Here is a 21957-nt window from a genome sequence, read left to right on the forward strand (position 1 = left end):
CCCCAGATTCATTCACCACAGTGTTGGCAGGCAAGTACTGGCTGTCTGAAGGAGTATCAGTGCAAGAAACACACTTGGCATTCTGAGCTGCTGTAAAACAACTCCAGTTATGCTGCTCCTATGCTTGTGCTGATGAACTGCTGCATGACAGACCTTTCTGTTTTCCTGATAACTGTTCACATTTTCGAATGTATTCAGATGGCATTTTCACACTGCAAAATGGCCACATTCAATGGCTGTCTGTAGCCTCTGTTCTCCCTAAGAATCCGTAATACTTTAACCATGCTCCCAAGCTTTCCAGAACATCCTAGTGACAGATTAAGCCATATGCCAATTTTCTTTTTTCCCCTGTGAAGTTTTAACTCAGCCCTCAACCTGTTATCAGTTTAAGTGTAGAACTGACTACTTAATTTACTGATTACAAATGACTAAAAGCAGAAAATCTACACTTCAGCAATACCGTCACAGATTCTAGTAGTTTTCCTTAAATCCCAATTTGATCTGTTTTTCTCCTCTCTGCCAAACAGCAACACATCTTTGCAGGAAAGGGCAGCTCCTTCTCCCTACATTCATGAGTGGAGGCCTTTGGAATACAGCTCTCTGCACTCCCATTCTGCTGCCAGGGAGAAGAAATGCCAAGGGTCTCTTGTAGTACCATTATTTCCTACATGAGTGTCTCTGTCTTTAAATAAATAAATTGGCCTCATTTCTCCTTAATTACATTAGTTTGTCATTTCCAAGTCAAATACTAGTCTGCCATTTTTTTTTTTCCAATAAAAAAATAATTGTGCCAAATCACATTGTGCTCTGTCCTGACTGGTAAAGTACAATATTCTTCAATTCATAAGGTTCCATTTATGCAAAGAAAAATATAAAATAAAACTTAACATATGTTTGCATTCTTTCCAAATTAATAATGAAGATAGAGAGTGGGACTGTTCCCAGCATCATGCTCCTGGCACCATATGCTTTGCTCTCTATCCTTACTTCACTGTCTTATCCTCTAAACAGCATTTAGCTTATTTCACCTTATGAGATCCAGCTTTTACTTCGGCTGCTCTGAATTCATGACAGGCAGTATCAACTGTTACAGAGACACACAAAGGCTACATCTCCTCTATCTAATTTCTTCCAGATAGGCCATATTTTTCTAATTTTCCTCAGGATTAAAGACTACATTGAAAGTCCTCAATTTTACAGTAAATGAGTGTTCCTTGTATGAACTTTACACAAAGCATGGATGAGTTTCAGTTATCACTGGAAACCTAGCTGAAGCTTCTCAGAAAATTCCAGACATACGCTCTAAATACTGATTTGTAAAATTAATTCAAATGAAGAAAATTAAGGCTAATTAACTGATTTATTTTTAGCATTTTATTCTCAGCTTTTGTCACAGGACAAGGGTTGCATCAATCAGAAAAAAATCCTCTAGTTTTAATACTACACAGACCAAGCCAAGATTATTTATATTAGTGTCCCAAGTAAAAAGTTTGAGGAACTCAGTACAGAGCTCCAGCGTAGCAAGGATGAGTACATAGGATGGAAGTGAGGAGAGGATGTGGAAGGAGGAAAGCAGAAATACTGCCTGAACATGCATGGGTGCTGTTAAGAAAGCTAAAAATGAATTTGAATTGAGATGTGCAAGCAATGTCAAAGGCAATGAAAATAGCTTCTATTGCTACATGAACAGCAGAAGATGAACAACAAAACCAGTCGATTGCCAAATCAGTAATCACAGGCATGGACAAGATCAAGGTACCTGATACCTTTTGTATTAGTGTTCCCCAATAAAGTCTCCCAGGGTTTTATGTCTGAAGAGTTCAAGGAGGAGAGGCACTGGCAGCTAATAGTTTACAAATAGTGAAAGACTTGACAAATCTGATGCATATGATGGTGCTGAGAGCCTGCTGGTGACACTGAAAGTCTGCCATTTGGCACAGCATGGAGATCGGCTAAGGTCCTCAATAACAGAGGAAAAAAGCAAACGAACCTATGCTGGTATTTAAAAAATGGCAAGGTCATAGGTGATAGGACAGTAAATCTTTCTTTGGCATCTGGAAAAATCACAGAGGAAGCTGTCTTGAAAGCCACTTCCAGGCACATGGATCAGAAACATAAATCTTTGCACTTAATCAGGAATTCCTCTGTTCCAACTACTGTTTGCCGCCTCTTATCCTATCTGGGGGCAACTTTTAGAGCTGCATGGACAAACTTGAGGTCAGACTGGAGGAACAGACCAGCAGGAACCTTATGACATACAAAATGGACAAATGCAAAGTTCTGCTTTGAGGAATAAACACCTGCAATGTTACAAGGTGGGAAATACTGTCTGGGGAGCAGGACCTAATAGCAACCTTCCTTTATGTAAGAGTAGGTTATACTGAAGGTTGACCTAAGCTCTTTACTGAGATCCGTGGCTGAAGCATAAACGATCATGGTCAAAAATTAAAAAAAAAGGGAGGCTCTGACTTGGTATAAAGAAAGGAATGTTCAAAATCAGGAGAATTAAGCATTATAAAACATTGCCTAGGGAGGCAGCATAATCTCTGTTCTTGGAGATGCTCAAGACATATCTAGACAAAGCCTTCAGCAATCTGGTCTAAATTTGGTGTTGACTTTGTACTGAGAAGACCACTGGATCAGAACTTCCCAAGAGGTTCCAGGGTGAGAGTTTCTACAATTCTAACTAGCTCTTTTCAGGAAAGCTCTAACCTGGCAATTAAAAACAAAGAAAAAACAGCCTGCTCCCCCCACAAACCAAACCAAATCAAACCAATCCAAACCAAAGCAAGCAAAACCACAACAATAAAAAATCACCACCAATGGCATAGCCATCTTTTATTTGGCTTATCTAATGTTTTCCTAGTTAGTTAGAATTAACACTGGATTTACAAACAATCTTAGTGTTCATACACTGCAGATTTTTCAAAACAGTACTAAATTGTTTCCACTTTAATGATTCACGAATTTAATAATGTTTACTCCATGAAATAGAAAACATTTACTTCTTTCTATGATGAAGCATAATTTCTACAGCAACATGCAAGTCGCAAAATCAGCTCTTCATCTTTCTAGATGTAAACACAGTGGGCATAATGCCATTTTTCCTGCTCAATAAGACAGATACAAAACAATGTTTTGGTTTTTTGTGCGAGATAATGAAGATTTTCTTACTGTAGAGGGTCTGTACAACCACATCACAATGTAACCATATGTATACTTCTAGCTTCTTGGCCAGCACTGGTACTGAAATAAAACTCGGCAGATGTGTTTCACTTACCCTTAATTTCAGAGAAATATGTGCACCAATTCCAAAATCATTATTAATGAGCCTTAGCAGAAGCAAATCTCTTGAACTTGATAATGACTAGTTGTGTAAGAAAGGACTATCGACATGAGAAGGGAACACCAAATACTTCCCATCTCAAATATTATACCTTAAAAAGTATGTTTATTGTGTCTTTATATGATAACTGAACAGGAAAAGACTTAATTTGAATTTCTATTTTATAGTTAAGCTATAGGCTAAGCAACACAAACTGTTTCTTCATAGTAAAAATTATTTTAACAATCTAACCAACCTAAACCACGAAGCTACTCAGAAACTGAGAAACTGTAGCTAATCATACCTCTTAAGTGACCAGGGATTAGAGGGGCAAATGAAAACATAAAGTAGTTTAAAAATCTTGGTGCTGTTACAAGTCCTCCATTCTTAAAGATTCTCTGGCTGCCTAAAAAATAATTTCAGCAGTGATTAATACTTGCCTATTCTCATACAAATGGGAAGGAAAACAAGATGTAAAAGATGATTAAGTCTTTAATTAGGAATATTTAAGTTCTGAAGTATTCATAAAACAACCTGTGTTTATGATGTTTGAGGGAAAAAATCACTAATATGAATTTTTTTTTTTCTAATTAGGGCAAAATTCCAATTATGATTTTTTCTTTGATTAGTGCCAGCACAAGACACAATTTACTGGACACAATAAAATTATAAACTAATTATCTTTCCATAATGAATTATTGTAAGCAGTTTATTATAGAAACTCATAATGCACATTAAATATTACTCAAATAAACAATGCAAACTGATTACTATTCATCTTCTTTTTTTTTTTTCATGCAACCAGAAGGTTATTCAGAGGTTTCACATGACATAACTACAGGTTTTCAGCTCCTGAGACTAAAACATGGGTGCTAGAGATAGAGATATACACAATGCTCCAATTTAAAATTTAAATTTAGTAGTGTTTATCCTTAAAATTACTTTTTAAATGATAACCCATTAATTCTTTTTATGATATTTACCATTTAACTACTAAATCCCTTATGAAATACTGAGCAGTTTATGTTAGATGTTTATACAATAACAGAAGTTACCAAAGTGCTTTGAACATGTAAACTGTGACAGAATATTACAATAGTATTCTTCAACTTCACTTTGACTTCTTTTCTCTTGTGCCTCTGTCCCACACTGCTGCAGTAAGAAAGAACCCAATATAGTTTTCTAAACAGTGTACAAATTTTTATGACAAAACTCTGACCAGTTTCATAATTTATGGGTGATGAAGGAATAGGACGTGAATTCTGAAATGCCACCATCTGACAAACAGGTCTGGGCTGCCAGCTAGTTACAGAAAATACTACTTTTTACTATGTGCCTTACATGTTTTCCCTAGTTTGTTCCCTAGAGATAAAAAGATTATCAAGGATTTGCAGTCCTGTAGATTTACAGAATCACAGAATATGCTGAGTTGGAAAAGGCCTACAAGGATCACTGAGGCCAACTCCTGGCACTATGCAGGACACCCCAAGAGTGAGGGCATTGTCCAAATGCTTCCTGAACTCTGTCAGGCTTGGTGCTGTGACGGTTTCCTTGCCAAGTCTGTTCCAGTGCTCAGACACCATCTGGGTGAAGAAACCTCTCCCTGATATCCATCCTAAACCTGCCCTGACTCAGCTACATGTCATTTCCTCAAGTCTGGTCACTGGTCATGAGAGTGAAAAGATCAGTGTCTGCCCCTCCTCTTCCACTCATGACGAAGCTGTAACTGCAATGAGGTCTCCCTTCAGTCTCCTCCCGGCTGAACAGACCAAGGGACCTCAGCTGCTCCTCATTCAGCTTCTCCTCAAGGCCCTTCACCATCCTTGTGACCCACCTTTGGGCACTCTCTGGGAGTTTAATGTGTTTTTTTATATTGTGGCACCCAAACCTGCACACAGGACTCAAGATGAGGCTGCACCAGTGGAGACCAAAGCAGGACAATCTCCTCTCTTGCCCGGCTGTGATGCTGTGCCTGATGCCCCCAAGGACAGGGTTGGCCCTCCTGGCTGCCAGGGCACTGCTGGCTCATGTTCAACTTGCCATCGAATAGCACTGCCAGGGCCCTTTCAGCAGTGCTGAATTAAGTTGCTTGAAGTTTACTTTAATGAAATTTGCCTCACTTCATTCCTTTAATCCCTAAAAATGGTTAGTATTTCAGAATAAACAACTAAAAATGGTAAAGCAAACATCACTGGAAGGATAGAAGCACCCATTCCTTGAGTTCTTTGCCAAACGTGAATACTAACTTCACAGTACCAGTTTCTATAGGAAAGACATGTATCCTACAAATAATTATGTATGTGTATATAAATCCATAAATATATGTATATTAAAATATATGTATTCAACTGTATGCTAATATGCATATTTGCATACACATATATAAATATATACAACTTCTTGCAGTACTTCGTATCAAGAGAAGCAGAGTCATCACACTGTGGTATTAATGCCATCAGTCTACTCTTTAAATATACAAAAACTGGACTGCTTGACTTGATCCCTTTCCTTTCACATGCCATTAGGATTAATACATTAAATTAATTTTGTGGAGTTTTTATAGATACAAGATTTTTAACAGGTGATCATTATCTACCACAGTCCACAAACAGAGGGGGAAAAATCCCAAACCGTCTCTAAGGAAAGAAATGCAGTTTTGAACTGAGTCCAGAGCATATACTAGATTTTGAAAATTGCTGTGATTTGGCCCCACAATCAGATTAACTTTGCATTGAATTAAAAGCCCCATTTCTAAGGAAAACAACATGTTGCAATCCTAGACGGAGGTAATACACCTCTAGCTGAAACAGCAGAAAGGTTTATTGTATCTCTGAAGTGTTGATCACAGCTGCTGAGATTTGTGTTGCAAACACACAAGAGTCATTTAGGTTGGACAACAAAAACTGGGTTATCTTTTACAAGACTTAATGCTATAGCAAATAGTTATTAATGCTGGCAGAAATTATTTGTTTGCTATTTTTTTCAGAGGGGACCACCTAACCTCTGATTCAGCATTATTTGATTCACAGTCATGTTCTTGCTCTTAAAGGAAAACTGTGATCCACATATCCACACACTCCTTCACAGATGTTAAAATTCCTAATACTTTGTTAAACTAGAAGGTGCAATTTCTTTGAAGTGAATACCATGTTGTGAAATAACTATCATAGAAACCTTAGATACATACTTGGGATGGGCTCTCAAATAGATTGGTCATGACTATGTATGAGAGTGACATATTCTGAGAAAAACTGCAGTGGAATGTGGAATAAAAACATCTGTAAATGGTGCATTAAATCTCAGTTGATCTTAACTCTGTGGAGTCCGAATGGAGATTTTGCTTTTTCAACTGATGTTAATGCCAGCACAAAGTAGGACTGACCTTTCATTTTCAAAAACGACAGCTGATTCCCACCTCTTTCGGTCATCCCATAGTCCCTGTGACAAGTGTCTGAGTGGCAAGGCTGCATTTTGACATTCTCACCAAAATGCAGGGGAAAAAGCTGTCTCTGGTCTTCCAAACATGACCTAGAAGAACCAAATCTACGACTCAGTTCAGAAACCAGATCCAGTCACCTCTGGATCCATTTTCCTGTCCATTACCCTGGAAAACACTGCAACATTGTGTCTGGAACTGAACACCTATTCTAGGTTCCTAATATTACTTGACCCCTTGGAAAGCAGCTGTGATTGCTGACACTATGCCGCAGCCTCCATGCCCTCACCAGCAAGGGAGGGTAGAACACAACAGTGCTGTGGTCAATTCCCCATCAGCTCAAATGCTTGTACATCCAACAGGTCCAAGCACTGATGGCAATTCCTGTCATGGGGCACTATGACTCCATATAAGGGAAGTCCTCCCCTATCCCTGCAAACATTAAAGATAAACTTTTAGAAATTTAACACCAAAAACTATATCATTGAAAAGCATGCCATAGCCTGTATGCAAACAACCAGATGGAGAAAGAAGGCAACTTTCATTTGCATAACAACTTTAATTGGAAATGCTTTGCAAACACAGCATTAACAGCATGTAATATATCATTGTTACTACAGTGGCATCCCCAAATAGCACCAATGGGATCTAGGTCTCGTTAGAAGATGTACTCTATAAATGTATATGTAGAGACATAAACCACACTTTTAAAAAACCTTTCATCTATTACAGAATATCATCTACCCCCAACTGACTACAATGCAAGGAAAGGCAACAGATGGTTCAGATGGCAACTGTAAACAAATTTTACAGATAACTAAACTGCTCCTAAATATATCAGTTTTGAGATCTCCTGTCACACCTTCCCAATTTATAGTGTGTACCCCCCTTAACCTCTCTATAAAAGTAACTATTGACTCCCTGCTTCTACTTTGACACTTTCTCTGTCAACTTTAGTTTTTCTTTGCTCCCCTTATTCCTCCAGAAGGAACAGAATAGGTATAGAAAGGTATGGAAAAGGGTTTCCCTTAGCTACTGCCTGAACCAGGAAAAGACTGGACAAAACTGCAGGCCAAGTAAAATTCACAGTAGCGGTAAGGCAACGTTTCTCTGTGGTCCTGCCTTAATACTGCCTCCTTGTGCAATAGTAACTGGTAGAGCCTTGACCAGCCTCTCAAAGGGCCAAGGAGCCTCACGTCACTGAGACAGTTTGTTGCCATGGATAAGGATGGCAAAAAGGCACCTGTCTCTCTGTCTCCTCATCTGGATATCACTGCTCCCCACCCTCCTGATGCCCCATTTTAATGGTCAATTTCTGGTTAGTTATGATAAACTGTTTAAGCTCCCATTATTTGCACTGCCTCTCTTTACAGAAGAATATCTAAAGCTAATTACTACCTTGTAGAGGAATAAAATGGATCTTTTGTTACCTACAAGAGGCATTTCTAGGTGGTCACCAGGAGAAAAGTGCTGAAAACCACCACTCTGTTTTAAGAGCTTGAGTCTTTTCTTAGCTTTTAGAAAACTGAATGTCTAACAACTGCCTCATTAAATTGCTGTTATAATACCAGGATTTATGCTCTTTTCCCCAAGATAAAAGGAACCTGCATGTTAACAGGAAATACACACATGGATGAAGGCTGTAAATATGTTCCTTTCTGTCCTCAAAGTGAGCTACTACCTACACCTCTTCTCTGCAGCATGGACACGGAGCATGAGTTACATGCAAAAAAGAGAAAAAGCACCCTAGGTCCAAATGGTGTCCTGAAACAAAATTATGCAGAGCTCATTCACTGTCATAAGAGGACTGTAGATCAGTTTGGTTAATAATCTTCTGTCTAGTTTAACAACGGAAGGTTTTCTTTTATCTATCATTGTGAAAGTGTACACAATTTAAATCATACTTTTAATTCTGAAATGTGTCATGATGTAAGAGCTTGTTTCATTTAAGTCCAAGTTATAGTTGTAATATCTGTAACTAAATTTTCAGTGCTGCGTTCTAGCATATTTTTAAACATATTCAACTCTGATTCCTTGGGAGAAACACAAGCAGCCCAGCCTAAATGAAACAGACAAATTAGGGAAAAAGTGCTCAACAACCTTAAGGCAAGCAGAACAAAAAGGTGCCATTCATATACTCCAGCACTTGTGTAAGGCTCACGTGATTTCTTAGCAGGCATATTAGGAATTCTATATGCCCAAATTGAGTTTTAAACCTAGTAAATCATAAAAAATCCCATCAAAACCTCAGTAGCTTTGGGCAACATTTTCTTCCAGGGGAAGCATTGTAAAGTGTCAGATCTGACTCCACCTCAGGGACTATTTGTCTTCCTGTGCCAGCCGTCCTAACAAACGAGCTGGGCTCAGATTACAGCAAGGTGCATTCAAAGTCACCTGAAATTTAAACTGGTTTAACCTCCAGCTAATTAAAAAAAAAAAAAAAAAGGATATAAATAGGCAATTCAGATAGTATTTTAGGAGTATTGAAAAATGATGATCCACTGAGGAACAGAGTGCTTTCACAAGAGTACTAACAGAATCTGTAACTGTGTAGGGACCAAACACAGCTACTGATGTTCAAAGTGAGCTCTTGGTGTGTTTGCCCACTGCTTGATACTGTGTAACTCCCAAGCTTTCCATCTTGTACTTTTTTTCTGAGAAAATCTACCCTGCCTTTGAGTACTCCAGGTAAGAGTACAGAATACAGCAAAGACATCTTTGGTCATGGAACAGTAAGTTAGTAACCACTCTTTTGCTACAGATTTCAACACCCACAACAAACTGGTCTATTTTCACATCATCCATACCACTTTCACTTCTAAACTCTAAAAAACCCATTAGTTAATCTCAAATTCTTGATATATGCATGTATATGCATGCATACACATACACACACACACACAGAGACAAACTTGAAGTTTTTTCTGAAGGTCCAGTCAAACAGCTGGCAAAAATGAATGGTCATCCTTGGAAGAGTTTGTAAGCAAACTCAGAAAGTTTAGGTTGGAAGCGACAACTGAAGATTACCTCCTCCCACTTTCTGTTCAGAGCAGGGTAAGCTTCAGACTGGATTGCCCAGGGTTTAAACTTGTCATGTTTCATGTCTTGAAAATCTCAAGGATAGAAACCACAGCAGCTCTGAGAGCAACCTCTTCCCAGCTGGAGTCTCCAAGTGGTACTAAAGGTTTTCTATATTAGGTCCACACCTCTTCTGTTTCAGCCTTTGCCTTCCTCCCATCCTTCTACCACATAACACTGTGAAAACACTTCTCAGTAACATCCTCCAAGGCACCAGAAAAGACACCACCAAAGCCTTTTCCATAAGCTCCATTCTCTCAGGCTCTCCTCATGGGACTTACATTCAGTTCCCTGCTCATCTTCGGGGTTCCCTTCACTGATGCTGCTTTGGTTTGTTGATGTTTCTCCTGTATCAGGCGTGGGGAATGTGCACAGTAATTTACGTGTGACTAAACAAGGACTGGTCAGAGACAGATCATTACTTCCCCTGCTGTCATGGCTGTGCCCCTGTTGACACAGCCCAGAGTGTAGCTGGCTGTCCCTGAAGTCAGGACACAGTGCTGGCTTCAGCCCAGCTTGTGCCTGCCAAGGTCCCAGGTCCCTTGCTGCAGAGCTGCTCCCAACCACTCAGGCACCAGCCTGAGTCACTGCGCAGCCTTATTCCTTGCCAGATGCAGGACTTGGAATCTGTTCACCTGAAAATTCCCAAGGTTCCTCTGCTGACCCATTTCCACAGCCTCTCTAGGTCTCTCTGGATGGTGGCCTTGCCCTCAAGGGTATCAACGGGTCACCCTAACCTGGTGTCACCTACAAATTTGAATACATTGTCCTCTATTATTTCTAGCAGGTTACTGATAAAGAAATTTATCAGGACAGGTCCCAGGATATTTCACCTGCTACTGGCCTTCAGGTATAGGATGTCCTTCAATCAGCCTCAGAGTGTCATCATAAACCCACCTTTTGACACACTGACCTCTTGTCCCATCAAAACCATAATGTTCTAATGTGGAGAAAAGAATACTGTGGGAGTACAGCCTTGCTAAAGTCAATTACATGACCTGCTATTCTCCCACCCTGAAATCTAGTCAGTTTATCAGAGAAGCCAACTGGGCTGGTCAGGCATAATTCACCCTAAGTAAATCTATGACGACTGTTTCCAATCATCTTTCCTTTCACGTGCCCATTAACTTATACAAGAAAGACTCACTACACCGGACGTTCACTTTACAGTTTCATATAATTAACTCCCTGGGTATATTAATTTTAAAAATGCCTCATCTTAAAAAGAAAAAGGAATCAATATTTCTGATATCAATGGATAGTCTGTGTGGTGAGCATTCACTCCAAATAAATCCAGTTACTAATTAGTTTTTAGAGACTGGCAGAGTTAGTGCATGGAAGGGCTCTAATTTTGGTAATCCATGCAAGGAATGTAATGCCTGTCTTGGTCCTCACTTGTGCAAAGCTCTAGTTCCCAACATTGCAGTCAATAAGCTGCCTCCAAGAAATCATAAAGAATATGCAGATAAAACATCTTTGCTGGAGCAAAACTCCTGGGAATGCACTACAGTTGTCTTTGATTTCAAGGAAAGAGACCACATTAGAATGAAGCAGCTTGCTAAAAGGAAGTTAGGAAGAGCAGCTAAATGGTCTCTCTACCACAGGTCAAGATTTAGCACTATTTAGTACACTACACTTCAATTTGAGAAAAATGAATAAACCCTAAAAAGAAGTTACCATGGCTAAAGAACAGCAAAAATAGCATAATGGGAGATTAAGAAAAAAGTTTTCAGAAAACTTGGGATTGTGCTTAAATGAGGAAACTAAAGTATCATGATATAGGAAAATGACTCAGGGCAAATTATAAAAAACTGGGATGTTATATTCGCATTCTAACAGAGGTCATAAAAATACAGACATTATAGGGTGAAATGCAATTTCTACTCCCCGGATGGGATGCAGTCAGCATGCCTGACTTCCTGCAGAGAGTACATGCCACAGGGAACAAAATGAAGGGTGGAGTGGAGCAGAGACACCACAGCCAGGCTCTGTGGAAATCCTTGCAATGGAGGGAACTTGGTGGTACCTTGTAGCTGATAATTCACAAAGCAGCTGTCAAGCATGGGAGAAAAAAGATGTATTGCTGTTGAAACAGCAACCATGGCCTGATCCCAAGTATAATACCTCATCCTAAAGCCATCTGCCTCCAAAGTACCACCATCCCTCACAGAGCATGTGTTCTTCATTTCATTGACTATGCCTTCAAAATTGCACCAACCGGTGATAAAGTTACATATGATTAGAGTCACTCAAGCTCCACCTAAAACATGAAGTAATAGTAGAAAAGTAATTTGAGGATGGGGAGAAGTTAGAGAAGACTCCATCCTAACTTCTGGGCTGAACCTCTCCTCTTTTCCATAGGAACGTCTACAGGATAAGAGCCAGTAGTTTATGTGCACTGACTGATTATCTTGAGATAGTTTTTGTTAAGAATTAGAGCTTATCTGTATATTGCTTTGAATAAGACTTTGCAGCCTGGTATTATCACCATCAATCTTCAAACCTTAAGCTGTCACAATTTTCTGTTATATAGAGTGGTATTCTCTAAACTGTTGGTGTGAATTCTTCAAGGGTGCCCCAGCGGCCAGTAACAGTTAAGATGATTAGAGGACTGGATCACTTCTCCTATGAGGAAAGGCTGAGAGAGCTGGAGTTAAGGATGTCTTATTGTGGTCTTTCAGTACTTAAAGGGAGTGTCTTAGAAAGCTGAGGAAAAATTTTTTAGCAGCATCTGTGGCAACAGAACAAGAGGAATTGTTTTAAACTGAAGGAGGGTAGTCTGAGACAAGATCAAAGGAAGACATTTTTTATGATGAGGACTGTGAAACACTGGAACAGCCTGCTCAGGTAGATGCCCCCATCCCTGGAAACATTCAAAGTCAGGTTGAATGGGACTCTGTGCAACCTGGTACAGTTGAAGAACCCTGCTCATTGCAGGGGAGGTGGACTAGATGGTCTTTAAAGGTCCCTTCCAACTCAAACTATACTATGATGGCGTGTACAATGAAAGAAATGCAAGAATGAAACAAGAGAACCTCAAGGTAGACTGTGCAACCTCCTGTTTAAAATTATATGTGTATTAAGTAATGAGGGGGTGGGGGGAGGGGGCAGATAGAGGAATGCTAATTAAAAAAGAACAATGTTGCAGGGAATATTTGAGGAATCACAGGCCTGTAAAAACCTGGCCAGAATTTTAGAAATTATTTTTAAAAACTGAATTAATGAGCACATGCAACCATACGAGCCACTGGAAGTTTGTGGAGAAGCCAAGGAGTGCACTGTTTTTCCAAAAATGAAATAAACTTGGATTATAATGGTTCTAGGAATGTATCAGCTTTGTACTGTGGAACATCTGTGAAATCAGTATGTGATTAGGAAAACAATGTAATACAAAGGCACCACTATCATTATCTTCACCTGCATATCTATGGTACACACCTGTACCTTGAATGCCTGGTTCTAATCTCCCTCTTGCAAAAATGATTAAGTAAAACTTACTCAAAATAGAGAAGGCCATTAGAGAACACTAATAGTTAAGAAGCAGCTTCCATATTCTATTCTTCTAAATATACAGAGAATGCTTCAACCTATAAAAGAAATGAGTTACAGGATGTGTGGTAGAGATCTACACAATTATGATTGCCATGGAGAAGAGGAATATGGATCTATTTTTTAAAGCTGTGTTCAGCACAAGAACTGATAGACATCTAATTAAAATATCAAGTGGAAGTTTCTCAAGAGATCTTCAAAGAAGGTGCATATAAGTTGAAAAACTCCTTGAAAACAATATGGATGGAAAAACATTTTGCATAATAACACTAGGCTTGCTCTGTCCTCTTCCCTGGGGGCTGGCCTCTGTCAGAGGGGATACAGGACTTAACAGTCCTTTAAGCTAACTTAGAATCAAATTCTGAAGTTTCATTCCAGAATGCTACAAGTGTACAGACCTCATTTAAAATCTTAGATCAAAGTCAACAGAATTTGAGAGGAGAGGAAATATATATATATATATATATATATATATATATATATATATATATATATATATATGTCCCTTGCATGCTTAATAGTGGTATTAATAAATAAAAAAGCATGGTGACTTCAGAGCATAAAATCAGCTGACACACCTCCATTGAGGAGTCTCCTTTGAAGAACAGTTTCCCCTTAAGTTAAGGGGGCATTTAGCCACCTTAAGGTAGCTGATGATGTGCCCTTTTTTTCACACAGACTATCAGCCTGCAAGGACAGGCTCATCTCATGTATTGCTACACAATACCCCTTTCAATCAGTAATATCCTTCCTTCACTCAGTCACAAAACTTCAGGAGCATCTGCTTTTGTATAAAAACTGCGTATCTGGTTCAACCATCTCTGTTTCCCTGAAGGGAAAGAAACAACAGATACTGTGACTCTGGAAAAACAGACACAAGGCAAATGCTTTGAAGCACTAAATTCTATAATTTTTCTTCATTTTAAATAGCATTTAACAAATCTAGGCTTCAACAACTTGCAACATCCAGCATTTTTTTCTTTAGTGGCAGTGGCATTTCTGGCTGCAGCTGAACTCCCTAGGACAAGGAGTATTTTGGATTTTGAACAAAGTAAGTTATGTCATTATTCTACTCTTATATTTTACCTGGCTAAATCTAACTAAAGGACAGTTACAATTTCAGAGATAAAAATACCCTCAAGAATGTTTGGCCTAAAGAATATGTTTTTCATTGCTATTGAATAATGAAATTAAGATAGCCATTCTAGAAATAAATTACATATTAGAAAAACTGAAGTAACTTTAAAAAGGATTTTCTAGCAATATCTTGTAATAAAAAGAGAGGAGGCCACATAGCTAACAAGCTTCATAAGCAATATCAATCTCAAAAACACTTTCCAGGTGTACAGTGTGATAAAAATAACTGATCTTTTAGAAGTTTATAAACTACTTTAACCTATATAAGGTAAAAAATGCACAGAATCGACACAAGCTGTCTCCCTTTTGGATTTTATGGAAGTGAAGTCTGTAAGCAGAGCACACAAAAAATACTGTGGTAGGAGGGTGTAAAAAAACAGATGATGGGGATGCTCCCCCTAGGGAAGTTGATTTTAATACAGATCTTGCACTGTACTCTAGAATATCAGTGTTAAGAAAAATGAGTACATTGTTTTATCATCTAAAAGCCCAGATGGCCACCAAGGAGCTGTTATTCAAGATAAGCTCTAGCATCCCACAGGATTTCCAGTTTAACAATATGAAGCCGATTATGCATCTGAAAAAGTATGGCAACACTTTTTTCATCTCAAGTCTAGTTCATCTTTTATATTGTATGGAGAGATATGGGCAGCAGTAAAAATTAGCACACTACAACTCTCATAGATAATTTTCAATGTGCTATATGACAAATCTGTAAGTGTCGTGATGTCTACTTTTCAAGTGAGATGACATTCCCCTGCTGTATAGAAAATGTTCTCAAGCATGTAAGAGGAAACCAACTAAAACTGTTAGTTTAGGTTGTGGGGTTTTTTAATTTCTTTTTAAATTCAATTTACAGTGTTCAGCCTTTTTATGTTCACTTCCCCCCCCCCCCCCCCCCCCAGTAGTAATACACTACCTTCATGGCTACATTTAACCTGTGGCTAAAATGAGAGGTATATAGTAGTATGAACCCAAGAGGGTTTTTGTGGAAGCTGGGCAACATGCATTACAGGTGCTTTTTCACCAGATGATCCCATAATCACACATGGCTGAACAATGCAACTACAATTTGTAAAATTGCAATTACAAGTTATTTGTAAAAAAGATGGCATTCTTACTCCCAATGGAGACATAAAGCAAGTATTTAGGCAACATAAAGCCAAGCAGACACAGCTGATAATCAAACTCTGTCAAGTAATTTAGAATACTCCAAAAACACAAACAAACACAAAAGAGCCCTAAGAAAAAAACCTTTAAGAAGGCACATTCAGCCAATGAAAATAAACCCTGAACAAAACACTCCAGGTCAACCCCTTATCCTGCTTCTCTAAACACTATCTACACAACTACAGGATGAGTTCACCCTTTACTCTCTAACAAAAGTCCTGTACATGAACCAGAAGTATGAAACAGTATGACTTACTACCTGTTAGAATGAATTAGGATAATAGTACCTCAAGAAATTTTCAAGGATTTTTCCAATTAGCAGATAAGGGGATTAAGGAGAGTAGGTAAGTATCTCTGGGCCTGAAGCAATTTGTGGCAATACAATAAACGTGGATCACAGCTTTGCATACATGACTGTAGAACAAATACCAAGAACATATGAAAGAGATTATGTAAAAACTTCAACTTCTCTCAAAGTAGTAGAAAACAAAACTGTAATCTGTGTCCAAAATTAGTGTTTATCGGAACAGCAGCATTTTGCTTCATGGGTAAGGCTGAAACAGGAAAAGAGCTGAACAAAAACTATTACATACTAAATCATGACTGTTTCCACAAGCCAAACTGGACCAATATATGCTGGAGCTGCACAGCCACTGTGACAGCCATCCTGTGACATGACACAGGCTGAGTTCTGTACTAGACAGTGTAAATGAAAGATAAGGGGTGTCACATATCTTTTTCATTTCCACTTTTCCTCCTCTGTAACTACTATCCATCACACCTTTTATTAGACTTAAAGAGATTAAGCCTATTTCTGTGATACAGATGCACCTACAAATGTATCACCTCCCTTAGGAAAATCTGCCTTCTGCTGAAGATGACAGTGGACAGTAAGGTGGATAAAATTTGCAGAATCAGAACCAACACAAGCTAGAAATAACGTATTCTATAAATGTTGTCATGCATTCAAATACTGTCCTCTGGAAGTCCCAGAGACAAGTATCTTTTTCTCACATCAGCAAAGAGATTTTCTTGACAACCTGTGACAATTTTTGTTGGAGAATTCAGTAATTTCAGTGTATGCACAAGCTAGACAGAGTTTATGCTGACAATTCAAACTAGCTTTCAGTGATAGCTGCCTCACCTACCCGCTGAGATGGCAACTGATAGCCTCATTTTTCAGATTGCTTTGCAGAACAATCTTGGTTCTGCACATTGTTATCAATACCCAGGCTGTCTGGCTCAGGTTCGTAATATTTATGCTGTCTGTGTAAAACTAACAGTACTGAACATACACCTGTAGAGACAAGGCATCACCTTCAACGCTAAGAACTTAAAGAGGGGTTGCAAACAGTATATTTTAGAACATTTATTGTGAATCAGATACTATACCTTCTGTTGGAGATTAGTTAAGACCAAGTGTCCAAGTAAAAAAGGTAGATTTTGTAAATAAAACAAAGAAAGCTGTTTCATGTCGAGTGCAGTGAAAATTCTCCTCCTCTCAGTATTTTATACTCCAGATACTCCTCTGATACTCCCTACACTCAAATTCTATTAAACAAAAACTGAATTCATGTACTTGGAAGCATAACTTTGTATCTTAGAATGCAAAGACTATGCAATGAAATCCAATTTTACATCTCCTTTATTGATAAAAAGCTTGAGAAGGGCACTTTCCTTTCTGAAGGTATCTATGTGGTTCTTCAACCACATAAAAATAAAAATGCAAAATACAGAAAAAATTGAAATTTGTCTGAAATAATTTAGAATATATAAGCTGCTCTGTAAATTCAGAGTGAAGAAACAAAGAAAATTCACATAAAAACACATTTAAGTAACTTTAAACCAGCAAACATTCAGTAATGCCATATTTTAGTACTTCACAGGTTCGTATAATATTCAACTGTAGTAATCTGTTGGAACGAGAACCCTCAGAACCCTCAGCCCTTTCTGTGGGGAAAGGCAGGCTTCATCCCTTGATCTTTTCTTGCTGCAGAGTTACTGAGGCCATTGATACAACCTGCAAGTAACTGTAACATCAGGTCACAGCTTTCAGGTCAGCCTTAATTCTGAAAATATTCATTAGCTACCCATGACAGAAGATTCTTGATCCTTGCTTCCCCCCTCATATGGCATTCCATATGGCACACCATAAATTGCACTGCTCCAGTCTAACTACAACTTGTGGAGGAGACAGGGGCATGGAGGAAGGCAAAAAAGGCACCCTCCTCTAAGTGCCTCCAACTAGCTTGAAAGCCAAGAGGAAAGGTTTTCCAATTATACAATATATGTCCAGTAACTTCCAAAAATGAAATCCAGACCTGGTTTCTAGTGTAGTTTCTCAAAGTCTGATATACAAAAAAGGCTCTTATCATCTACTAATTAATACATAATTTCTCAGCAGCAGCTTTCTACCAACACTCAGAGCTTCTTCTACCAACTCCAACCAACATGGTTGTGGTCATTAGACTTGTTCTTAAAAACCCCAGACAGCACCAGCTAGAAAACTGCCAATAATGAAAATTCAAATACTAAACAATAATAGACCAAAATTGATATAGCCTAGGCATACTGTGTATAGTACAGCAAGAAATAAGCCCTTCAGGAAGTATGTGTCTCTTCCACCACCAAATTTAAGTTGTAATTTGCCCTATGAGCTATTTTGAATGATGAGGCATTACAGCCTTACACTTATTAGCTGAAGTATCACCACACTGCCTCTTCTACCCTTCCTTGCATGTAAAGAAATAAGAGCTCAGCTTCACTCTCCCAGTTACTCACAACACTTTCTGTAATCATAATAAATTTCTGCTCTGAATTCTTCCTCTTTCAGCAGAGAAGTGAGTAGTTATCCCAATAAAAAACTGGCCAGCATCCTGCTCTGTGAGGACAAAAATAAAAAGGAATGTGCATGAAACAAGGGGACAGAATTCCCACTTGCATCAGGGACCACTTTAGAGTCAAAACCCACATGAAATGAGATGGCTGCATACCCTACCACACAGCACATCACTAGAGGCTCTAAAAATGATTTAAAAAAAAAAAAGGAATAAAGGAAGAGACTAATTGCCATTCCAAGGAAGTGTTATTTGACAGGGCAAATGCATGCTACAGTTCCCAAAAACATTAAGAGAGGAAATCCTGAATTATATCTTAGACATCATACTTCAAATTCGAAGGTTAAGAAGCCTAGGAGCCAGATATGCCTCCTATGATGAAAATAAACAGGAAGCAAATTTGCAACCAGGAATATTGCTCTTGGAGTTCACAAGCAAGTCAACTTTATTGTAGGTCTTAAAAGTTTTTCTGCCTTACCCTCTGACAAATTTAGAAGAAACACATCCATGTCAATCTTTCGACCATTTTAATTCATACTAGTTTTATATCTGTCACTCTCCTACATATTTTTAGCTACTTGTTGAAAAATCACTCAGCTCTGTCTAGTTAAAGTGTCAAAGAAGAGAACAGGAAAGGAAGAAAGTATCTATTCTAAGGACTTCAGAGACTCAAGTCTTTGGTTTGGAGGCGAGGTAACACATGAGGGGAATTTTTCACTTGACTATTACTAGGTTTGTATTCTTGCAATGTTTCTGAGATTCCCCAGCGATACAAAAAAACCTCTAAAACAACCAACCAACCAAACAACCAACGAACAAAATCCAAACAAAACCCCAGAAAATATATTACTTTCCCTAATTTCTTGAGCTTCCATGGAGAGCAATCTTAGGTAATAGGCTATAAAACACAAATCTCTATTAAGCACATAGAGAATCTGCTTCCTACCCAAAAGATGGAAGCATCATCTTAAGTAATGTAACTACAATACTTTTAAATTATTTTACAGATCCTCAGCAAATACAATTTTGAGTCTAGAAGTTAAAATTAAAACACCATTCAGGGATAAATGTTCTTATAAAAAATTAATAAAAACAAACAAACAAAACAACAGTATCATATCAGCCAATAATTAATCACATCTCATTTGAAAAGAAACAACCTTGTTGTCCTGTATGGCAAACCTATCTTTTTACAACAAAGAATTTGGTCATGTATATGTGAAATATGCAATAAATACATATACGTGTTTAATATGAAGATTATTATTACTCTATAATAACTAATACCCTTAAAAATATTAACACTCCTTAAAGTTTAGGCTAATCCGGGTCTCAGTCATACATCTTCCAGGAAGAGCAACATCTCCCAGCAAGCAAATTAGCTGGGACTTTACCAAATCCTACTTATTCCTTTACCTCTTTTGAACTGGAAAGCTTCTTTCCATCATAAACTTAGTCATGAAACAAAGACAGAGAACTTCAGTCTCACAGATCGGCTCTACTGGGGGAGAGCTTGCAAATATCACACCCCGAGTAAGAACACCAGCCTTTCCTAGACGTTTCAGCTGATACAAACCAAATCAGAACTCTAGTCACTTCAGGATTATACTACCTTGTCATATATTTTGGTTCTTCATCTAATATGCCTGCAGAGCTAATTTGGTGCAGCATGTGTCAGTCTGATTAATCATGGAATTAGATCTGTGTTACTATCCACGGTAAAGTATTAAGCTTCAGCAACTCTTTAATGTGAAACTCAGGTAACATATTATTCTGTTTTGAATATTCATATTATTTTCATTTTTTTTTTGACAAAGCATCCATATTAACACTGTATTTGAAACCATGGAAATAAAAGAGATTCTCCGGAACTTGCCTGTAACTTAAACATTGAAAATGACCATGACTCCTCCTTGAGCTGTCTGTCAGTGAAAACCATCACAAATACCTGAAATAAAAGGATACTGCAGATTCCAGTTTATAATCAAGGAAATATCAACGGCATAAATAAAACTAGCTGCTGCAATTGAATTTACATATGTAAAATTTGCAACTCCTGAACTTGTAATTTCAGAGAACAGAGAAGGTATTTTGGACAGACCACCACAAAGACCATAAAGGATATGGGCAATGACTCTACCTTAAGTAGAGGACACAACTAACATGTATCTTTTCTGAAGGTGACACAGACAGACCATGTCCTTTGAACATGAGGTTTCTATGTGAAAAGTGCCGGAGAGGCTGGGGTCTACATCAGGCCAAGTGCTTCTCTCAGCATTTCACAGAATCATAGCATCACTGAATGGTTTGAGTTGGAAGGGACTTTAGATCTGCCAGTTCCACTCCCTCATGACCACAGGCTGTGACCTTTCACTAGACCACATTGCTCAAAGCCCCATCCCATCCAGCCTTGAACACTTTCAGGGATGGGGCATCCCCAGCTTCTCCTGGCAATTTGTTCCAGTGCCTCACCACCCTCATAAATGAATAATTTCTTCCTAATATCTAAGCTGAACATACTCTCTTTCAGTTTGATTTACACAGGGAATTTCAGCAGCAGCCAGGGAGGTTCCACTCACGCTGTACTGATCCTACTGTTTCTTATAAACCAAAGTAATTTCACATGTCTTTGAATAAAAATTACACCCTGCTCCTGTGCTCCATATTCCCACCTACACACACATACTGTCAGCATACAGATGCAAGCCAGGCAAACATGGATTATGGTTTCTACATATGCATACATACTACATATATAAATCGTATTTATTCTATATACAGAAAGACCGAAGTTTCCACAGGAAACTCCACTGCCCTGGCATTCCCAAAAATCCTGTGCTCTGCACTTTCTCTTTTCAAGACATTCCATGGCCAGCACGTGCTCAAGCTAAAAGCCCTACTTAATACTACATACACAGATACATACACAAAAATAAATGCATATTTAATATGCTAAGATTAGCAAATGCCACGTGTGGAGTAGTAAAGAAAACAGATGGGTTTTTTTCCGAGTTAGTTAACCAGACTTAATAGTTGTGCACTTAAACTGCTACTCTATTTCAAAGATGTGGGCTTTTCATTCCAGCAATCAAGCTTTCAAAGCAATTTTGATTTTTATAAGATGATATCATGAGACTGTTGAATATAGTTGGGTACATTTTCCACATTGTTCTCATAGATGTCCAAGGTCCTTCGGAGTTCTGCCCTTTGCTGCACTCTTTGAAAAGCTCCTTTAACAACCCTGAGCACATTATTTGCCCACCTTTTCCAAAAAGACTTCTCCAATTTTCACATGGCATCCTTCCTACAGGCTTTCACAGCAGACCTGTCCAGAAAGAAACTACCCATTCTTAATCGTTGGCAAAACTAAACAATTTAACTGCTTCTGTTTTTAATCCTGCCTTTCTTCCTCTTGTTCTTCACTA

At 38.4% G+C, this 21957-nt stretch overlaps 1 protein-coding gene across 5 annotated transcripts in view; it reads right to left on the reverse strand.

The window, feature by feature from the left end:
* Positions 1-21957, reverse strand: part of CTNND2 (catenin delta 2) — a 640488-nt gene that overhangs the window by 194204 nt on the left and 424327 nt on the right. The gene's annotated exons all lie outside the window — the stretch shown is intronic.

This window comes from Chamaea fasciata, unplaced genomic scaffold, assembly GCF_029207755.1.
Source record: "Chamaea fasciata isolate MVZ Bird 193981 ecotype frontalis unplaced genomic scaffold, bChaFas1.0.hap1 SCAF_1, whole genome shotgun sequence".
In the NCBI taxonomy this organism is placed as follows: Eukaryota; Metazoa; Chordata; class Aves; order Passeriformes; family Sylviidae; genus Chamaea; species Chamaea fasciata.